Consider the following 22,471-nt stretch of genomic DNA (forward strand, 5'->3'; position numbering starts at 1 on the left):
CATAATCAGTTACAAGAGCGCACTAAGGCCGCCCCAAGGCCTAAGGCGGCCTCCCACATACAGACCCCAGGTATGCAAATTTTTTAATGTCAACGCTAGGGATAATTTGCTAATGCAGTTGCCTTATGCGTTATCTGCCCCCTCAATGATGGGCCTAGTGCTTTCTTGCGCGTTGCTTGCTATGATTTCTGTTTTTTCAGAGTGCATGACATTTGCATGGGGAGTTTTGGATTCCAAGGAAACCCTCTCTCACTTTTGTACTTTTGTATTATGTTCGTGTAGTCTCATATTTAGGCACCTTCCCGTTTGTCCCACGTAACGCTGCCCACAGAAAAGAGGTGTGCTATTCACTACTCCCCCTGAGCATTTCGACGAAACCTTTTCTGTGAGCAATGTTGCATGAAATTGATTCTCTGCTGACAGGGCTGGTTTTGGCACATAACTGAGATAACTTGTTGGGTGTGGGAAAAATGACCGAAACTCCCGCCCTTTGGCCTATTTTCTTTAGTTTATGCAAGATAGCGTGAATGTTTGGGATGACTGCTAGATTCCTGCGAACAGTATCACATAGGTGCAACTAAAGAAAATAGGCCAAAGGACTGCAGTCTTGGTCATTTCTTCCGCACCCCGCAAGCTATCTAAGTTATGTGCCAAAACCAGCCCTGTCAGCAGACAATCAAAATCATGCAACATTGTGCAGAGAAAGGGTTTCATCAAATGCTCAAGAGGAATAGTGTATAGCATACCTCTTTCCTGCGGGCAGCGTTACGTGGGACAAATGGGAAGTTCCCTAAACTTGAGACTACAGGAACATAATCGGAGAGTACAAAAAGGGAAAGAAGGTTTCCTTGGAATCCATTGCTCCCAATGCAAATGTAATCGACTGTTTGAAAAAACAGAAATAATAGCAAGCAGTGTGAAAGAAAACACTAGACTCATCATTGAGGCAGCGGCTATTGCAGAATGCAACTGTGTTAGCAAGCCATCCCTATAGCACTGACTGTTAAAGAATTTGAATATCTGGGGTCTGTATGCAGGAAGCCGCCTTAGGCCTTGGTGCGCTCGTTTATTTGTGATGGCCATGTTGACTTGCACGATTGTAACAGATTATGATCAAGTGTGCAAGAGTACATATACATACCTTTTTGTAATGAACACCGGTTGGAAGTTTACGCCTGTCTTTGTCGCCTTTTTAGTGTCCCGTGTCCACTCTTGCGCAAGTCCTTTCCGCATAGACACTAGAAATTGGCTGACTAGAGGAAGGATTGGTTGAGACTTGGAATGACTGGCTGCTTGCAGAGGCCTTCGGCTTTGCCTGAAAAGAAAGAAACACCAATCAATTAAGGCTGTTCAATTATTTACTATCATCATCACTATTGTTACTCAGATAAACAATGATTTCCTATTCACAACTGTCACTACAAGTGCTCTTGTCAAAAGAAATGGTTCAGACTCAGCCATGTTGGTATATATTCATTCGTAGCCTTATAGCATAAAAAGCTTCAGATAGAAAGGACCCAAGTCAATTGATGGTTTGCCTGGAACAGCCAAAGATGTCACGTGCACATTATGACATTCGGAGATTACTTCTCCCATATTTAGGTAGAGCTGCCATGGCCACATACTGCAGACCATAGCTTTCAACTTTCACTGCTCTATTGCTCCATTAAACAACCTTGCAGATTTTACTGTTTCCCAAAACAATGAAGCACTCTTGAAACAAGTGCAAACCATGCATGTTGTTTACTTCCGACCCAGAACAAGCAAGCCAAAGATATTGTCCAGCTGACAGGCTGGTAGAATAGCAACAATACAAAAAAACCACGCTTGCACCACAACTGTGTCACAACAGCCGTCAGCCCCTTTCGGATATGGTTTGTGTCACGGAAGAAGTATCAATGTGGAATATTCTTTTTATTCAAGCAGTGAAAATTGAAAGTTACGGTTGTGAATGCATCAACATACCCTTCCCATCTTCATAAAAAGTTATAATATTGCACTGTGTTCACCGAAAAATTTGCCCTTTTTGTAAAGAAGCCTGCAATTATGCCTGGACCCCATACATGGCTCTGGCAGGCAGTACCGTTTATTCTGTCCATTTCTTGACTTGCAATTCCATAACGAAACAAATAATGCAACATATTTTTTCAGATTGCATTGCTTCATGTGAATGTGCTTAATTCGGGAAATTTCTGAAATGAATAAAGCCTCTCCTAAAAAATTTTAAAGTAGAGTAATTCATTAACATGCCTAAACATGAGCACTTCCCGTAGATTTTGAGAGCCAATGAGGACAGAGCTATTTGCTCAAATTTCTATGACTCATGGCAACAGGATGGCCAAATTCCGTGCTGTTAGTAAATGCAAAGAAAAAAAACTTTGGTCAATTTATGCAATGTTTTTTTCCAAAATTTTTCTTCTTTATACCGTAGTGGGGATACTCTGTGGTAATTAGCTGGAATTAATGCTATTGGCCTGCAGTCTGGTACAAAATATTTTTAAAGCCGCAGCGACAACACTATTTCCTGCGGATCTATCCAAAATGCAGATTCGGTAAAATACAGGGAGAATGCTTCTAACTAAACAGGTAATTCTATATTGCTTTTTGCAGAGACACCTTTTTTTTTTCTTGGAAAACTAAGGTTAATTTCATTGTTGCCAGGCTCGGGCAGCAAAATAAATTTTTAAATCAAAATTAAAAGTGATCGCCAGGCATGTCCAGTTGAATTTATCTGAACATGCCCTACTGTCGGCAGTACACATGTTGCCACTTTTTAAAGGCCTGCAAGAAGGCACCAGTTACATTTTCTAGGGCAAGAAGGCAATGAAGTATGTTACTTAAGGCAATTAGTCACAGGAGTCCTGGATGAGTAGAAGAAAATTTAAAGACTATAAATTGTTTAGAAGACTTAAGTCACATAAAAGTACCATCATTGCATTGTGCTAAAACTAACCTAAGAGACTGAAACCTGACATGATAAAAATGGAGCTTGAGAATGAAGGCTTGCTCAACAAGCAACAGAACGACAAAAAATGATATGCATGATAAATTTAAAAAAACACGCTGTTGAGGACGGTAAAGAACTAGGCACCATGACGAAATTTGTAAATATGCAAGCATAGGATGGAGTCAGTTGGCGCAAGCCATATATATTTACAGATTACTAGGAAAGGCCTTCGTCCCGCAGTGGACATAATGTATGTGAGAGCACTGTGCCCCTTCGATTATGCAGTCCCAGACTGTCCGCAAACCACCTGCGGCTTCTCGTCTGGCTTGCATTGACAGAAGGGCGCATCTCAGTCATGTGATCCCGCTGCCTGGGACTGTCCAAGGTTTTGTTTGAAAGCACCGTGATTGGAAGTCGCTCTCCTGGCTGCTGTTGTCTGCTATTAGCTGCTTAAATTATGGGGTTTTACGTGCCAAATCCACTTTCTGATTACGAGGCAAGCCGTAGTTGAGGACTCCGAAAATTTCGACCACCTGGGGTTCATTAACGTGCACCTAGATCTAAGTACATGGGTGTTTTCATATTTTGCCCCCATTGATATGCGGCCACCGTGGACGGGATTCAATCCCGTGACCTCGTGCTTTTAGCTACTTGTAGATAGCGCCCTACCCAGCAAATTCAGTAGCGTGGTCATCAAAATGGTGCAGTCTCAGAGGCCATGTCGCCGACACAACCATAATGCTTGCATAATGGAATCGCAGCCTGAGCAAGTTTACATCGTGCTCTTGCTCTTCGGGCCCCTTAACCGCTGTATTTAAGCCAGCTCATTCATTTCCTGTAAAATTTAAGCGTCATTGCCACACAAAAATAAGCAAAAACACGGTTGTGCCACATCACTGTTCACCCACAAAGCACAGGCCGATATCCTCAAAGCTCGTGAAACCGTCTACTAAAGGCCTCACGTGTGTCTAGGACAGAGCGCGTCTACACTGTCTACTAATCCTGCACATCCAAAAGCAAAATTCCGAATTTGGGTAACAGAAGGAATCAGCACACATGTCAACAGCAATCTGTGAAGCTCTGATTATACAGGTTGTCCCACGTAACTTGAGCCAAACAATAAAAATATGCAAATGTGACGTAGCTCGACAGAACCAAGGTAATGTTGTTTGCCGTCACTTGGAGATACTTAGATATTTTTTCATTCCACCACAATAAATATTTCATCTTCGTTAATTAATCAACTTTTCAAATATTATAATTAGATTAGAAGTGTCCATGAGAAAATTGTAGAGCAACATGAAAAGCTCCCCATACAGCTTTCTGTTGTTTGAGACATGCTGCGTAGAAGTGTTTTTTCGAGAAAGAAGCTCGCGAATACACAAAAAGTGCTGCGAATGGACAGTCACGCAACAATTTAGTGTGTATTTGCAGGCTTCTTTCACGCTAGGAAAAACACTTTTATGTAGCATGTATTAATCATAATATTTGGGAAGTTGATTAATTACCGAATACTAATGATTTAATCTGGCAAAATGAAAAAAAAATGAGTATGTCGAAGCGAGGGCAAACAACATTACCTTGGTTCTGTCCAGTTACGTGGCATTTGCATATCTTCAATGTTTGGCTCAAGTTACGTGAAACACCCTGTATGCCACGCCAGCTACCAGCATTAAATATCTACATGCAATATGATATGTTTCCTCGTCCATCAGTTTCACTCATCTGAACAGCGAAATCTACCTGTTTACTATGCATACAGCAATGAGCATGACAGATGTCACGAAACACATCAAGAAAAGCAAGCATTTGCGCCTGATCACTGTGTTTTGCCTTAAAAAACACAAGGACTAAGGTTGCAGCAATTAGACCACTCATGAAAACCTCGCATTATGGCACACAAAGCATCGATTTAACAGAAGCGATAGCTGAGTGCATGATATTTGCTGTCTGGAACGCGCAAAGTGCGCATAAACACACAGCCTCTTTTAAAACATAGCGTCAAGCCCGCAGGCATCTTTTTAAGACAGCCGCTGTCTGGTAGCTACTTGCATATGTCTGAACAAATATCTGCTGACAGCTCTGAGAGTCCGCAGAGTCTGTGACTTCTGGTAAAATGAATGCGATACTGGCTGCTCTCGGACTGGTGGATGGGGCTTCCGAAGCCGATTGAGAAAATCGAATGCGGGACAGCAGTGCTAAGCAGTCCAGGACTGTCAAGGACTGATAATCGAAGAGGCCCACTAATGCTTTGTGTTGCTATCCTATGTAATCTCTTCATACTGATCAGCTCAAGCTGCATGGCAAAGTCTCTTGTTAGTGCTCTGAAGACAAGCCTCTGGCCCAAACATTGGCTATAGAGACGACCATCGTTCGACAACTGTTGATCTGTTCATAGAAGTGAGAATTCCGCGACAAACTTTTCAATGAAGTAAGCAATATGATGATGAACTTGTTTCACAAAACTTCATAAGTACACCTGACCTTTGACTCATTTTTGCATGTAAGTAAATATTATGAAATTGTCGCTGTGAACAGTTGTCCCCGACTGCTGTACACTTGTGATAAAAAATTAACCGTATTTGAAAGTTTGTATAATTAGCCAGGAGAGCCGCACTTGCTGGATGGCTCATCATTTAATTTGGAAAAAAATTCAGCAGTGAGCAGCAATTGTATAACTAATGACCTTGAACATCTTTTATAATTATTAATTTGTAAACACCTGTTGTCGAACAGCCCACCTACTGAAGTTTTGAACACATTGTACACAATTATACACATACTACGCGAAATAAGATCTGTAATAGACATTACCAAATACAATATTAGTGTGGCGGCAAGTCAAATGGCTCCTTGCAATGCTTGCGTCCTTCCTGGGAGAACAAAAAACGACATTAGGCTTACACTGACAGCACCAAACCACATAATTTAAGTTGTAAACAAGTGCCCCAGAACATAGGAAGTTCTAATTAGATATGGTCAACCTGCTTGACCATGTCACAGACATTGAATGACAGAATGTACTTTTATGGAGCCTCAACTCTACGAAATACATGCTAATACAAACATGCTAGTACACAGAATCAAATTGGATGCATGAAAATTCTCAGTAAACCTTTATTTCCTAGCAACCACAAGTTGCTCTTTGTGAAGTGCAACAAGTGAGTGTCTAACCTACACTAAGAAGGTGGAAAATTCGGGATCCTTTTTGGTGAATAACTAACCATATCTCTACCGGTACCCAGCAATACAAAGGTGAATTGTAAGTATTATATTGATTAACGAAACAGTTCAGTGCTACCAAGCAAGTACAATAAATTATTTCGAATTCATCTTCATGTCAGGCTAATCAAGTTAATTTTCTTTAGATAACATGAGAGAATGGTTGGAAAAAAATATTGGAATCTGTCAACAATGTTGAAGCAATTTTATGATGGCCTGCAGTTGTTGAAATAAGACCTGGGGCAGGGGGAGAAAAGACAAAGAATTGTGATAAAACAAAATGGGGCCTGTGCTGTGCAGCTACTAAATGCAGTTTTATTAAATTATGATGTGCAAAACAGCAGATGTAAGAGATGCGAGACCCTCAGGTGGTATTTTGCAATGTTGTTACGGGAAATTGTTTCCAGGAGCATGACTCCTTAACCCTTCAAGGGTCAATGACGTATATTTACGGCACTGTCTGTAGGTTTAAAAAGCGCGACAATTTTCTAACCTTTTCTTTTCTGTCATGTGCTGCCATTATGTGGAAATACAGGGAATTTCTTTTGCACGCCTCGTTCTCTCAGTTTTCGTTGCATGGTTTGTTTTAGCGCTAGTTCGCTCCTGCGCGTCTATGTACTACCGCTTGCGCATTGGCGTGCGCGTGGGCGGGTGGCGGTTTGGGTTTTGTTTTCGCAGGCCGTTTCGGCTTCTTGCGCTTGCAAAACTGATGGCTATCTCGTTACTAATCGCTCAAAAGGCTACTGCTTGTTTCTCGCTCATTTAGTGCTCGCAGGGGTGCGCATAGGAAGGATGCTGCCGTGCATGCGCTTCTGTTGCTCCTTTTCTTTTTTTCTTTTTTTGAGACTCGCGAAAACTAATTGCATCTGGTTGGCGATAAGATGAAGATTAGTGGAAGTTTGTCACACGTTTTGCTTTTTTGATGGGCACACAACCGCACAGTTTTCTTGAGTGCATGCACCTACACAGTTCGATTACACTATGGATGTACTATCATAAGCAATATGAAAGGGAACACAGGAACGCGTGGCAAACAGCCTTGAAACAGACTCTGAGCGATACGCGGATGGCGCTGTGAAAAACGAAGGGGGAAAGGGGAGTGCTCTTTCACTAACTGTTGGCACTCCCACCACGCTGGCATTTCTACAAAGGAGCAGCTTACGTCATGGATCGTCCGACAGCCGATAAGACGGTGATCGTCACCAGTGACTTACACCGATTCACTTTCTTTTCTTTCATTCTCTTTTTTTGTTCGTGCAACCGCTTGATAGTACTCCGAGAAAAAGTTTGCCCTGTATTTCGAACCGATTCTTTATTTGAATCGACGCACTCGGTTGTCAGTGGCACCTCGAACAGCGGCGACGCTCAAACCAATGACGACAGAGGAATAGAATAAAGAGAAATTTAAAAAAAAGAACATTGACAAACTGTCTCTCGTGCGACTGTTGCACGAAGTTCGTTCAGAAAAAATTCACGTCTCACACTGCAGTGGCCCACGCAGAGCAGTCAACTCTGAATTTGCAGCCTCAAGATGCCTCGAGTGCCTCTTAAAGAGCGGGAAGATATAATAGAAATGTCTAAAAGAGGTTATACGCAGCGCAATATTGCTCTCGTGACAAGCCGCCCATTGAAAACGGTCAACCGGATTATCCAGGCTTACCGAGACGAAGGACGCATAAACGATGCGCCGCACCGCACACCACCTCGATCAACAACGAACGACCAAGACCTTTGCATCGTGGCTGCCGTCAGCGACAAGCCATTTCAAAGTGCAAAAGACATTCGAGGTGCTCTTGGCTTGAACAACTTGAGCGACAGCACGGTACGACGAAGGCTTAGAGAAGCAGGACTGCAAAGCCGCATCGCCGCACAGAAACCTCTGCTCACCGCAGCCAACAAAGCGGCTCGCCTGAGGTTCGCTACTGAACACCGCAGCTGGAGTGAGAGTGGGTAGAAGTATGTAGTTTTCTCTGATGAGTCCACGTTCTCGAGCCGCTGGGACCAACGAAAGAGAGTGTGGTGGACCGCAAACACCCGCTTTAGTCCACAGAATATCCAGGAGGTGGCCGCCAGTGGACGCGTGTCTGTGAACGTCTGGGGGGGCGATTTCCCACGCAGGCCTAGGCCTACTGGTGAGAATTGATGGGAGGTTCACCAGTGCTGCGTATTGCACTCTGCTCGAGCACCAGATGATCCCCTATGTGTTGAACAGGCTGCACCTGGATGGGTGTTATTTTTTCCAACAGGACTTGTCTCCCGTTCACACATCGAAGGACGTGGCGCGCCTTTTGGAAGAGCGAGGGGTAATGCAACTTCAGTGGTGTGCGAAGGGTGCCGACATGAACATTATAGAGCACGTTTGGGGCCGTATGAAAGTGAACCTTTCGAAGAGCTCACTAGAATTGGCGAACTCCGACCAACTATGGGAAGCAATAGAACATGAGTGGAAGCCCGCCTTCAGCGTGATACCGCACTCATCGAGGCTCTCTACGCATCTTTGCCTCAAAGAATAGAGGCCATCGTTAAGTCGACGGTGGCATGACGCGTTATTAGGCCACCAACGAACAAAGCAAAGGACGAGGATAAGCTGCGATAACGCTATTGCCTTATTTCATTTGCTTCAATATCTTTTTAATATTCGGCAAGCGCCAATAAACTTATTTTGAACTTACCCTTAAAGACAATTTTTTCCCGGTTTAGAAGATTTACCATAAATCAATATCGAAGTCCGGAACAGTGCTATCTTTTGTAATGATTCGACGCAAAAGGTTACCAGTGATGCAATATCGAACAGTGTTATCACTGTCTGCTGGCGATGTGAAATTCCGCACTTTGCAGACACATGGCGGGAGTGCGAACAGTTGTTAGAACAGCGTCCCCCTTTCCACTTTGTTTCCAACGGTGGCCGCTGCGTATCACCCATATAGCTGGGTCTGAGGGTGTTTTCTACGCGTTCCTGTTTTCCCTTAGATATTGCTCATAATAGTACATATTAGTGTAAGAGCAGGAACATTTGAGTCTTGCAAAGTATTCTCGTGTGCACATTTTCAAAGCCTTGAACTATAACAATGTAACAAATTTTTTACTCTTATAGGTTTATTTCCTTTTTTATTATTGTTATTCATGAATAACGAGTACCATATATACCAACGCAAAATAATTTTTTTGTGGCTTTACGGACAACCTAGAAAAATTACGGTAATTTTTTTTCGAAATAAGTCCCTAAGAATTGGAATCTGCAATAAAAAAAAATCGACCCTGGGCGGTCAAATATGGCGAAAAAGATCGACCCTCAGAGGGTTAATTATATTCATGTAATCTTTAGAAACGGATGGCATAAAGGACATACTTGTTGACAGTTTTATAGCGAGTCATGAACACGATGCACGCGGGAGTTAAAGAAGCATCTTTAAAGAATGCTCTAGAAACTTGCAAAAAGCAAGTTTCTATAACCTCTCACAACACCGAGCTTCACCTACAAGTGTTGTAACATTTCCTTGCAACGTGCAGCACTGTTTTCACAGACATAGTTTGAATCACTGTGTCACAAGCTCTGGAAACAAAAGTGCATACATAAGTGCTAAACAAGCACATATGATGCCCTACCCCTACTGCACAGACACATTTATCTACACTAACACATGTAGATGGATTATGTCATCCATTTGGTAGCTTCTGATCATGTTCCAAAGCATGAATCTCATAACTGCAAATTCTATAAGAATGTGACACCGACTGATTACTTGGGGACAACACGAAAAGATGGGAGAAGGCCAAACAACACGAGCGCAGGCTAAGACTTTTGGTTAATTGCACACACACACACACACACACACACACACACACACACACACACACACACACACACACACACACACACACACACACACACGCACACACACACACACACACACACACACACACACACACACACACACACACACACACACACACACACACACACACACAAACACACAAACACACACACACAAATATTAGGCCTATTTGTCCTGCCTAGTTGCAGCTGCAGGACAGCAGGATGTTGTAAACAACCACACAGTTGAACTGCTGCATGTGCCTCTTGCTACACTTTGCGCCAAGGCCTGGTCTGATTCACCTTTTTGAACCCAGATTTTGAGACTATGGCTGACCTTCTGAACGTGATCTAACAGTGGTCACACCACTGTAGGCCAATGTTAGACCTGGGTATAGAAGTTCTCCTCGACTTGTTGAGGATGCTATTTCGTGCTTCTGTGACAGAGCTTCACAGCCGAACAGTGCGCTGATGCGAAAGGCAGAATTCCCTCCTTAAAAGACGGGGCATAGATGCAGTGCACATGACACTCACCAAAGAAAACAATGAGGTCAAGAAATGGGAGATCACTGTCTAGTTGTAGTTTTCCAGTAGAACACGTTGTGGGGGCTACATGGTGAAGAGCTTTCAGAAGATGAAGCGCCAACAGAGACAACACAGTAAGAAAGAACAAAGACAGCACAAGGTGCTACTTGAAACTGTTTATTGAGGTCAAAAGCAGCTGAATATATAGCCATGGGGAGAAGGGGAAGAAAAAAACAGAAGCATTGCTTGTGTGAAGGCGCACGCGCCAGAACACAGAAGATGAAGGGAATCATAAGATTAGCCAAAATTAAAATTTATCTAAAAACATGCATTCATTTGTGTAAATATTCAGACACAGGCATGCTGACACAGGCATCCCCTCTATTCTTAATCTGGTTGGCCTCCAACAGCTCACGTGCCACAGTGTATTTGCTTTTAAGCACGATCGTTGTATCCTGAAGCCTTGCTTCACATACTTGCTTATTCTCATTCCTGCAGGCCTTGCAATGAAGTGGCAAGTTTGAGCCATAACTATTTTTCAGCGGAAGCTTGTGCTCCCACAGGTGTTCGCTGATACATCAGCCAGTTTGTCCGATACACTCTTTCCCACACTTCCACGGTATACGACCGCTTCTTCACACTTCACAAAAGGATTTGTATGTTTAATAGAACACTCTACTTTTAGAGTCATGAGATCCAATCAGGCGGCACAAAGTAGCAAGCTTTCGGGCCGCAGCAAAAACCACAGGAATTTTATATTTTGCGGCGATGTGTTTAAGATTACGCGCCACTTCGTGAGAATATGGTATCGCCACTGGATACGGCAGAAATCCTTGCGGGCACGAGGTCGGTATACCGACCCTGCAATTAATTGTTGCAATATAAGTCTATGCACTCCAAGACTGTTAAACGTGCGATTGCCACTATGTGCCTTGAATTTACCCTTAAAGAATTGTGCTGTCATAAGGCACACAAAACCTTTGACGAACAGATTTTGAAGTTGAAGAAAGCTGGCTTTCCTTGTTTGGTTTTGAGCAAAGTTTCGGAGGCATTGTTGAAAAAAGTGCAAAAAGAAAGAAACTGAAGCAGTGAAGAAGGTCAAACATTGGAAAAGAAAGCTAAAGCAGTGGTGATACCGTATTCTCACAAAGCAGCACATAATCTTAAACATGTCATCGTGAAATACAAAATTCCTGTGGTTTCTTCCGAGCCCCAAAAACTTGCTACTTTGTGCCGTCTGATTGGATATGATGACTAAGAAAGTAGTGTTCTAGTAAACACACAAACCCTTTTGTGAAGTACGGAGAAGGGGTCGTATACTGCATACCGCTGAAGTGTGGGAAGGAGTAAACCAGACAAACTGGCCAATGTATTAATGAACGCCTGCAGGAGCACAAGCTTTCACTCAAAAATGGTTATGGCTCAAACTTGCTGCTTCATTGCAAGGCATGTGAGAATGAGAATAAGCAAGTACGTGAAGCAAGGCTTCCTAATACAACAATCATGTTTAAAAGCAATGACACTGTGGCACGTGAACTTTTGGAGGCCAACCAGACTAAGAAAAGAGGGGACGCCTGTGTCGATACCCCGTCTCCGACTATTTACAGAAATGAACGCATGTTTTTAGATAAGTTTTAGATTTTGGTTAATCTTATGATTCCCTTCATATACATCTTCCATATTTTTGCACATGCGCATTCACATAATCAGTGCTTCTTTTTTTTTTTCTTCCCCCTCTCCCCATGGCTATATATTCAGTGCTTTTGACCTCAATAAACAGTTGCAAGTAGCACCTTGTCCTGTCTTTGTTCTTTCTGACTGTGCTGTCTCTGTTGGCACTTCATCTATTGAAATGTAGTTTTCCCCTTTCCATGAGCTCATCTAGCACTTTAGAGAAGACAGAAAACAAATAACTCAACCCATTTAGTAGCCTTACTTCACGTCATATAGGGTAGAAAGTTTCCAATGAAGCAGAATACCTTTACTACGCTGGTTCTTACAGCAGCTAGTGTTTTACGACTAGCTGACAGTGTTCTCGGCAGTGAAAAGTCACAATTAAAGTGGTTGAGCAACTATTTAATGTCTCCTACAAAGTGCCACGCATGTTCAAGTAAGCAAAACTACTACTGAAAGGCAAGCTCCACTATCTGGGCCTGAAGATTTTCTGTGGTGAGCATCGAGCTGGAGCTATTCCCTGCACTCAAAGGTGTTTTTAACTTTTCTATTGGTGCACCTGAACACTGAAGCATGTTGTTGCTACAGGAACACCGGAGATCACATTTAACACTTGGTACCACCCCGACGTGGAGGGGAGCTTCCATAACCAAGTACAATGTTTGCTTTTAACAGTGCGTTCGCACTGCCTTTTAGCATGCATTGCCAAGAAGCATTTAATGGAGTTGAACGTAGCTGACGTCTTAGGTCAGACAACTTCGAGTAAGCCAAGGCCTATGACTGTTATGCAATCTGTACACAAAGGCAACCATCAATTCAAGCACATTGTTCAGAGAGTTGAAACTACCTTTTTATTTTCAGTGCCAAGCAATCTGGGCACGTACAAAATGTTAACCGGACCAGGGCAACACGTGAAGTTTACATCAAAAAGTATGTGCTGGAGTTCATAGGTACTACGGTTGGTGCTGTTTACAATATCGCACTGTCCTGCAGCCGCAATTATGTAGGACAAACCGGCCGACGACTCAAGGACTATCTTACAAAACATGCACAGACCCTTGACACAACATGGGGGAGCAACATAGCTATTGATGCTGCTTTGTGCAGTTGTACACCAAATTTTTAGCAGTGAAGTATCTTCATGACACATTTTCATAGCAGACATAACTTTCAGAATAGCTCCCACTATGCTAGCGTGTCATCACTTAACCTGCCGGAGCATTCTGAATTGGGCTGCTTGGTGCATGTTTAGAAGGGAACCGAACAGGGCTACAGACAGGACAAAGGGAATATGTTGCTGTGTACAACGCTGTCACTTCATACTGGCAGTAGCACTGCTCGTTCCCTTTTAAATATTCATATCTTTTGGTCGCCTGACCACGCAACGCAGCTGCGAGCTCAGGCTATAATTTTACATTGTTACGTTGCCTTCCAATGTTGCACTTAATTACATCATCGCATACTCACCTGTTATAGTTAGCTCAACACTAGCTCACAGTGAGCTTATTCGTGGCTAATCTTAGTTACCATGGAGCCCATGCATGACAGTGCTAACGATCAGTGTGCAGTGTTGTTGCATACTCATTAAGCCAACACTAGAAAACCAGTTATTTTATTGGTGCGTGTTTTATCTGTTGCCTCAAATCTTTAACTCTGGCACTATAAGTGTTTTTTAAACACCACTCATATGTGCAACCAAGTCAGGTATGAAACAATATCCCTTTCAAGTCGACGTGCTCATACTGAACCAATTTGTTGCCACAGGAAAACAAATCATCAATTATCCTTTGAATGCATCTGCAAAAATTACTCTACTTGCATAGGCCTCGTCATTCCACCAACATTTGCAGTCACTGTCTATTAAGACTGCATATGCAAGACAGATATACAATAGAATGGCACAGCTTTCCAGAACAAAGAGCACCACTAGACAGACTGCTGTGGCACACTTTCTCAGGCCCGCTGGCTGAGAAACTGAGCACAAACCGGCACACAGACATCCTTCACTGGTGCAATAGCTGCAATTGAAGCAAATAATATCAGGTATTTTCAGACCGGTCGTCCACAGTAAAGCAAAAACATTTTCATATACAAATACTCTTGCACATAAGCTTGTCACCGAATTACCGATTGCTGTGGTATCGTTTGGTGTCTTCAATTGTATCGTTCAACTCATTTAAAAAAAGACTTCATGCAGCACCTTCTATTCGGCAAAACAGCAGACATTTTGCTCTACATAACTCACAACATGTATTTTAGAATAATTATTGTATTGATGCCTATATGCTGAAAATTAGTCTATGCAACTAGAGACAGTCAGTATTAGAACCAGCCTTTAACATCAGTGTTGACACATCTTTTGATTTTTTATACCAGTTTGGAACATTTGTAACTTTGGATGTCCATTACACACTTTTTGGCACCGCTATTCTGTGTCAAGGTTACGTTAAAAATTACTTATCACATGCACTTGCTTTACAATTAAGCCGCAGATGGGCAAAATTTACGTGGCAATCCACTCCCAGATTACGTTAAATGCTGACGTATTGCGTCAGAACGCTGATAGTCAGCCTGGTAGCTGTCTGAAGTAAAAACAAAACAAAAACAAAAATTCGCGAAACATCTGGTGCCGATTGCCAGCTAGCAAAATAATCAATTTCTTCTCCAGCGACCCTTAATGGGTATCACGCGGAAACTTTCAAGTGCGATCGCGCACGATTGCTCGGGCTCGATCCCAAAGTGTTCCAAGGCACCGTGTTACACCAGTGTTACGTAACACTGCAGATCGCACGAGGTTACGGCAGCAAGCACGCTACACCGTCCATTCATTGTGATGTAGGGGCATCGCATGCAACATGCTCTATGAGGTCTTCATACACAAGCAGCCTTTCAATTACGGATATGAACAGAGCGATTATGCACGCCAAGCACACTGCGTCCTAAGCTTAAGGAAAAATAGAATTTCGCTGTGATGCAATGCGTCGCCGAATACGGCTAACATAGTGTTACACCGCGCCGTGAGAGATTGCTAAGGGGAACAGTAACTTCACTTTATTTTGGAATGCCAAGAACACATCACAACACATTGCAAAACTGGAATGCCAACGTCAGTAAACCAGCTGCCACATACAGCCGATAACGAACTGCTACAGACGACATCGTCGCTGATGTTGCCTACGCGCCTCAATGTACTCTATATGAAATGAGCACAACAAACGCTACACCATTTATCACAGACTCGCAATGCCGCGGCTTTATCAATCCTCATGGCCAAGCGGGAATGTCGTTACAGGGCATTGACAGGGCATGCTCACACAACACAGTTCAGCCCGTCACCGGCCATCGCGGTGCATTTCGCACGCGCGACGTGCACCAACAACAAAAAAGGACACTTAAATCACTTACTTGCGTAGCAGTCCATCGTCGATTCCTTCTTATTCTCTCAGTGAAATCCCAAATGCAACAGGTATACCACCACCGCACACCGCCATTTCCAGCCGCTGTCCACTCTGTACTGTTGAGGCGGAGAAATGCAACCCGTCGTGTAGAAGCGATGAAGGGTGGTAAGCAGCGCCACCGCTGAAACCTCTTCCGTTTGTGCGTGCGTACTACGATTCGCCTATGAATAATGTTCAAGCAGCGTTACCTATGGTGATATTAGGTAACTGCTGGTAAACGTGGGCGGTGTCTTTTCTTTATATTCGTTGCGTGTTGATTTTTCGCTCTTAACATGCTCAGTTGCCCTCCACATGAAATTACGGACGGTTCTCCGTATTTCAAAAACAGAGCTCACGTCCGTTTTTTTACGTAGAATTCCGCCGTTTTTCATGAAACTGAACGGTCTACGTAATTTTTACGGCAGGTTTGACCGTAAAATTACGGAAATTTTTTACAGTGTAAGACAAGGAAGGCAGAAGAACGGAGGCAGCGGCGTAAAGCAGACGCGTGGTTCCTATATTAAACACTCAGACGAAAATGATCAGGGCCAGAGCTCTGAATAAACGCTCCCACCTCCCTTCCCTTCTTAAGAAAAGAGAGAGAGAGAAAGAAATCGGAGCATAGTTCAGAAAGTACACAAAAAATACATTTAAATGTACTGCTACTTCAGTTACGCGCTCGTCTGCTGATGTGGGAACACACAACGTCCTGCATGTGCACACGCGAAAACGCACACGCAATTTCACGATATGCAAATACGTGAGAAAAGCAAGAAAAAAAACAAAGGCCCACGCGACAAGCACCAGCACACGAAGAAAGCATGCAGGAAAAAAAAATAAAGAAAAATAAAAGTAAGGGTGTAGGAACGATGCGGAGAGACAAACGCGATGGTGTTGGAAGGGGTGTGCGGGCGGTGGAAGGCAGGCATCGAACAGGCCTCTTGCAGGCGCCCTCGCCTTTTACCCCCAAGCAGCCCCGAAAGGAACGGCGCTCCGCCTTCGCTGCGAGTGCTCGCGGGGCAGGCTCGATTCTCGAGTGAATTCAACAACCCTCGGCGGCGGCTGGCGGCGACCCCGTTCCTTCCATGCACCTGCGGAAGGGGAAATTAATGGGCCGGATTCGAGTCGTAAATTTGCCCCCCCCCCCCTGCCCATTTCTCTCCCTCTCTCTCTTTCTCAGACTTCGGCTTCATCTTCATCTTTGTCTTCGTATTCCGAATGCGGAGTGCCCCCCTCCTCCCGCAGGACCCGTGGGACAAAACGCGCCTTCGTCGTGTATAGCCGTCGTTTTCTTCGATGGGCACCGCACCATATAGGGTCGGTCGGGCATGCGTGGTGCGCGTCCATGGATGAGGCTGCAGCTCCCGGCTCCTCCGCGCGCCCGCACTCTCTCTCTCTCTCTTCCAGCGCAGAATGGTGGACGAAGCGCTTTGTTCTTGCGAAGCGGGGAGGAACGTAATTGCAGAAAAAAAAAAAGAAAAACGAGTGGTAAAAGAAAAAAATAAAATTCACCAGAGAAAAGAGGGTACAGCAGCCGCGAAGTGCCTCCCTCTATAGATTTAGCTGCCGTGTAAGATTTAGTAGTGTGTATAATAGTGTGCTTCCCAAGCAACGTTTGTATCCTTGTGTTTCGAGGAAGCTGCGCGGGATGGAATTAACATCAGGAGGTGTATCGAGTTGTAAGTAAAACACGCAGCAAGGAGATCTAGGAGGCGGGGATGTTGCATATGATAAGGTTTCTTATTTTTATTATTATTATTATTTTATTTCAAAATACCGGTAAAGGCCCATTCAGGGACATTGAGAAGAGACGGGAGGAAATTACAATCAAGAGGTGTAGGGAATATATAAATAGCAGTTACAATTGAATCAAACCCTAGCCAAAACTGTACGCAATCAGCTAAAAATAAAAGGCGGAAGAAAACGTAACAAACGGACAGGAATAACATATGCGGAACACATTGCAAACGAAACTGCTAAAATAGTTCTGTCAGTTCGTCCCAAGTCACGCAGAAGTAAGGGAAACCGTCATACCGCCATACTGCATAATGCGATAGGCAGGAATGCCGACTGCTTGTCTGTGCAGCAGCTAAGGACGGGCGCACTCTCCGGCCCAAACCTGTGAGTAATCTAGACATAACTACCTCAAGTTTGCGTGACTTAGGTGTTATTCATAGCAATTTGGTATCTCGAATATACTTTACAAGTATTTCCTATTCCAATACAGATTTTTTTTTCTCTTTTTTCTCGAGCACCTTGCGCTCATTTATCAAGATGCGCGTACGGTGTTTCTAAATTTATTCCGAAGCTCTGCTGAACCTCAGACGCTCACTTCGAGAAACGGCAGCTTCTTGGAGCCAATAAAACTTCGCGGTAGCGAAGTCGTCGCATGAATTTCTTTTTTTCTTCAAGTTTTAGTATACTGTTCTCAAGCACTTTTATGAATCGGATATTTAGCACTCTGCATAGTTACTTTCGCACACGGTATTCAGTATGTTGAACAGTTCTTGTTTTTTTTCTTCGGTATTTTAGCATTTCGATCAAGTCCTGTCTCTCACAACCTGCGCTCACTCGTTGCTCGATCTCCCGGGCGTCCGCGCCAGCGTGGCCAGCGTCGTTCTGCGCGCGACCCGTTTTTCCGCGCGATTTGTTGCCCCCGTCACGTGTGCGCGGGGAAAGTCACGTGCACGGGTCACACGGACCGCTCGCGGACACTCGCAGCCGTTCTCGCTACGATCTATGCTACGCTCGCTCCTTGAACGGCGCGCACACGCTTTAGTTTCGGGACGGGAACGGTCGCGGGCGTGGGGGTGACGTGTGAATGGGACGGAGGCAGGAAAGGAGGGGACGGGGGTGCGAAGTCGCGAGGAAAAGTCACGCTCGGCGCCGCGCATACAAACGGAAGGACCCCGCGATTCCGACTTGGGCCGGCGCCCGCTGCTGCCGCCGACGTTGAGAGGCGAGGCGAGATCGGGACGTCGCGGGTGCTGGTGCAACACAAGCAAAGAACGAAAGGTCTCGTGCGCGATGCTTTGTATACGTGGCACTCGAAAACACGAAGGGGAAGAAAAAAATTGCGTTGTGTGCTTGAGCGACAAAAAAAGCCTCCGTTTACATTTTTAAATCTCGCGAGCCGTCTGGCGGCCTACGTAAGCGCAGGCGTATGACTTCACCGTTGTTACGGCGGCATTGGAGGGTGTCGGCACCGTTCCCGAGTTTACAGCTCTGCAACTGACAATACTGCCAAGAGAAGTTCTACGCCCCTAATTTGCGATATAGATCTATTTATTTTCCTCGTTGTTGTCGTTGTTGTCGTTGTTGTAGCAGCCTAATAGTAGTAGTAGCGGGAGGAGGAGGAGGAGGAGGAGGAGTAAGGGCTGCAGGAGGAGCAGTCAATAGTGGTAGTAGTTAGTATCAGTAGTAGTAGTCGCAGTAGTTGTAGTTGTTGTTGCAGAACCCAGGTTATAACACTTCAAAACTATTTCTGACCCGGAAGGCTATAAGACTGTCGAAGAGGGTGCGCTGAGTTTCGTCCTCATGTGTAATGCCTGTGCCAGAGGTGCTTCCACGATGAAAGTTTGCCAGTTCCTTCAAGTTTCAGGTAATGGCTGGTAATGCTATGTTCTCATGAGTAACAGAAATAAGTAAAAATTGGTGTTAACAGCTATCGCGCAGTCCGGGTGCCTGCGCTACGATTAAATATGGAGGACAACAAAGGCGCTTCCGCGATCTATGTATTAAAAACAATAAATAAGAAGGAAAAAAATGCAAAGCAGTGAGATAAACGAACGATCGCAAAGATGGCGGGAGATGCCGGAAATTGCGCAATCGACGACAGCGGGAAAGCTCGCTCGGTGAAAAATGGACGAGCCTAGGTGACGAAACAAGCGCGCGAGGGTAAAAAATGATGCGTTAGATAAATGTACAACTGGGTTGCAACCGAATCGACAATGGGGTGTCGAGTGTTGTGACTCGAATTCGAGGCCTGCGTGGAAGCGGTGGTTTTTGAAGAGACAACGACGCCCTCGGCCCCTGCGTGGTGCTTTTCTAATGCTTCCGCCGTTTTGTGCTATATACCCCCTGTGGCGGGGTCGCGATCAGAAAAGAACGACCCCCCCTCGCCCCACCAAACACCCACGGGAACTGTCAGCTCTTTGCCCTAACGCGAGCCCTGTTCATTTTCTGCCCTCGTAGGCGCGCCTTTCCATTCTGTTCTCGAGCTCTCGCCTCGCACTCTGCCGCTCTTGTCTCTCCTTCACGCGTTGCACGCACGCGCAGCACGTGCCGAGAGGTGATGTGCTGTCGATACGGGCTGCCAATCGCTCCCGCGAGCCGATGGGACCCGCTGATGACTCACTGAGCTCGGGGCGAGAAACCCGAACTTCGCGCTCTTAACTAAGGCCGTGTCGTTCGAAGTGTGAACCACCCGAGTCGGCTGCCGCTGCTCTTTAGTGCGTGCATAGGCGACTGAACTTACTGAATTAGCGGAACGTCCAGTATGCGTTAGTTGTAGAGCTTCAAACAAGGCAGTCTTCCCTTTTTTTTTTCTTTATTTAGTTTTTAATGAGGAAGGCGGATACTTGGAGTGATGAATCGGTTGAACATGCTATGTCTCTGGAGCCAACATGGAGCCAACAAAAAACAACATATTTGTACATGAGACATCTTTTTTTTTTTTTTTTAACCACTGTTCATTAGTTGCGGAGCCTCGAGCACCTCTAGAAGAACAAAAAGCGCAGTAGAACTTGAAACGTCCTTTCTTCTTTAAATAAATGTTTGTCTTCACGATGTCAGCACCTTGGCCCATTCCGGCTGCTACATTTCTAGTTGTTTCAAGCTGTGAAAATAAAATGTAAAGCAAGGAATACAAATAACACAATATGCGCGTTAGACAGGTGCAGGTGTATAGATTCGACGTGCAGTAGTTCAAAAGTAAAACGTCGCACATGACCGTAGGTACGCTTGGCCCGAACTACTTGCTTACAAGTCCCTCATAGTTCGAACTTGAGTCGAACAAACTCGGAGGGCGCTACAGAAATTGTTAACTCGAGTCAAAGCTCGTTCAAGTGTTCTTTGAACCCAGGGATATCGCAAATGTTCGTCTAAGTAATGTTCAATGAAGTGGTGCTTCACCGTATGTGCTTTCCAGCAGTGCGAAACTGGAGGGCTTCTTTGCATGCAGTCGTATGCTCGGCCTAAGATCACGTCACCATGACTGCCCGGCATACGCGTGGAAACATCTCCTTGATTCTTGACTAAATGTAGCGTCCACTTCTTTAACCTTATGTCACCGATCGGTTGTCAACGAAATACCTTGTGGTTCGACATGTTTATTCACGTTCCATCGTGAAGGATAAACAAAGAAAAGAAATTCTACGTTCGTTCGCATCAGTTCACAAGTGTGGCCGATACCCTTCTGATAACAGGGTCTTCTGTTGTTATCGGTCTCTTTCTTTCTTTCTTTCTTTCTTTCTTTCTTTCTTTCTTTCTTTCTTTCTTTCTTTCTTTTCTTCCACAAATCAGAAGAAAAAAAAAACATTGCCGGCATGGCGCAACTGTCTCCAGTTGATCATTATCAGAGTTCCAACTGTCCGCTCTCTTGTCTTCAACAAACTGCTGTATATCGGAATTCTTTTCCAGCGAAGTATAATATAACGTGAAATACATGATGCTTTAAATACCGCCTTGCACTTATAAATAGCACTCATACCATTATAGATAGATAGATAGATAGATAGATAGATAGATAGATAGATAGATAGATAGATAGATAGATAGATAGATAGATAGATAGATAGATAGATAGATAGATAGATAGATAGATAGATAGATATAAACGAAATAAATAAGATGTGGACGTCCGCAGTCGCATTGTTACTTCAAGATAAGTCTCCGTTCCATGTTGACTATGTGCAGAGTACAATTTGCGCACCATAATGGACGCAGTGTGCGTGTAGGGTTACAAAACGCAAGCGTGCATATTTCACAGCGATAGTGCCCGATTGCACAATACCGCGGCTTCAGTCCTTGACCCAGAATCCACGGAGCACTGCTCACTAAGCTTTCCTTCCCCTTCTTGCTTCTTATTCTCTTATCGTTTTTTTTTTCTTCTTTTTTACCCACGGACGCTGCAGATCCAAATGCCCCCGCGGTGACGGCTTCCATCAAAAGTTCATCAGTTTGCTCCATCAACTCTTTCACGCTGCGGCAAATTCTCTATGGACTTCGATGACGTCGCGTGAGCCATGGCATTTTGACAAGCGTGCGACGTTGGCTAATCGTGCGTGATGCTTTCGCAGTTTTTTCCGAGTTGCGGCAACGCCACGCTTTCCTCACTCTGCAACGAGTCCTCCCCAAGAAATGAGAAAAACAAACAAACAAACGAGAGGAAGAAGAAATAAACACACAAGCATAACAGAAACCACTACGCGCGCATTTGCGTTATACGCCGCCCGAAGAGGAATTTTCGTCGGATACTTTCGCATTCTAAGGCCTATTTGATCCGGCTCGAAAGGCTTGTCGTTTCTGTCTTCTTCGCTTCCCTTTTTATTCCGTTGCTTTTTCACCAGGACCATTCCACGGCATCGCGAATCGGCAGGTGCCAACGCTAAGAAGTTTCCCGGCGAAATATCGAACCGACGAAGAAAGCCCTGATGGATCCCGGGCATGCGTTTGACAAAGCCAAAAATGCCCCGTATACGCACATGCGTACATATACGACACGCGCAGAAATATCCGCAAGTAAAGACAAAAGTTTGAAGCAAACGGTAAGCAAAGTAACAATGAAGAACAAAAGAAAGTATAACACTCGGAGACTACCTGAAAAAGCCAACGTCAAACGACAAATACAAA

At 44.4% G+C, this 22,471-nt stretch overlaps 1 long non-coding RNA gene across 1 annotated transcript; it reads right to left on the reverse strand.

Annotated features, from left to right (window-relative positions):
- Positions 1-516: 516 nt before the first annotated feature.
- On the reverse strand, positions 517-15,743 carry LOC142575421 (uncharacterized). The gene is made up of 3 exons (XR_012826641.1): positions 15,588-15,743; positions 5,762-5,820; positions 517-1,315 (listed from the first exon to the last, which is right to left on the reverse strand). It is a non-coding gene; the product is annotated as an uncharacterized LOC142575421 (long non-coding RNA).
- Positions 15,744-22,471: the final 6,728 nt, after the last annotated feature.

Source organism: Dermacentor variabilis, chromosome 3 (genome assembly GCF_050947875.1).
Source record: "Dermacentor variabilis isolate Ectoservices chromosome 3, ASM5094787v1, whole genome shotgun sequence".
NCBI classification, from domain to species: Eukaryota; Metazoa; Arthropoda; class Arachnida; order Ixodida; family Ixodidae; genus Dermacentor; species Dermacentor variabilis.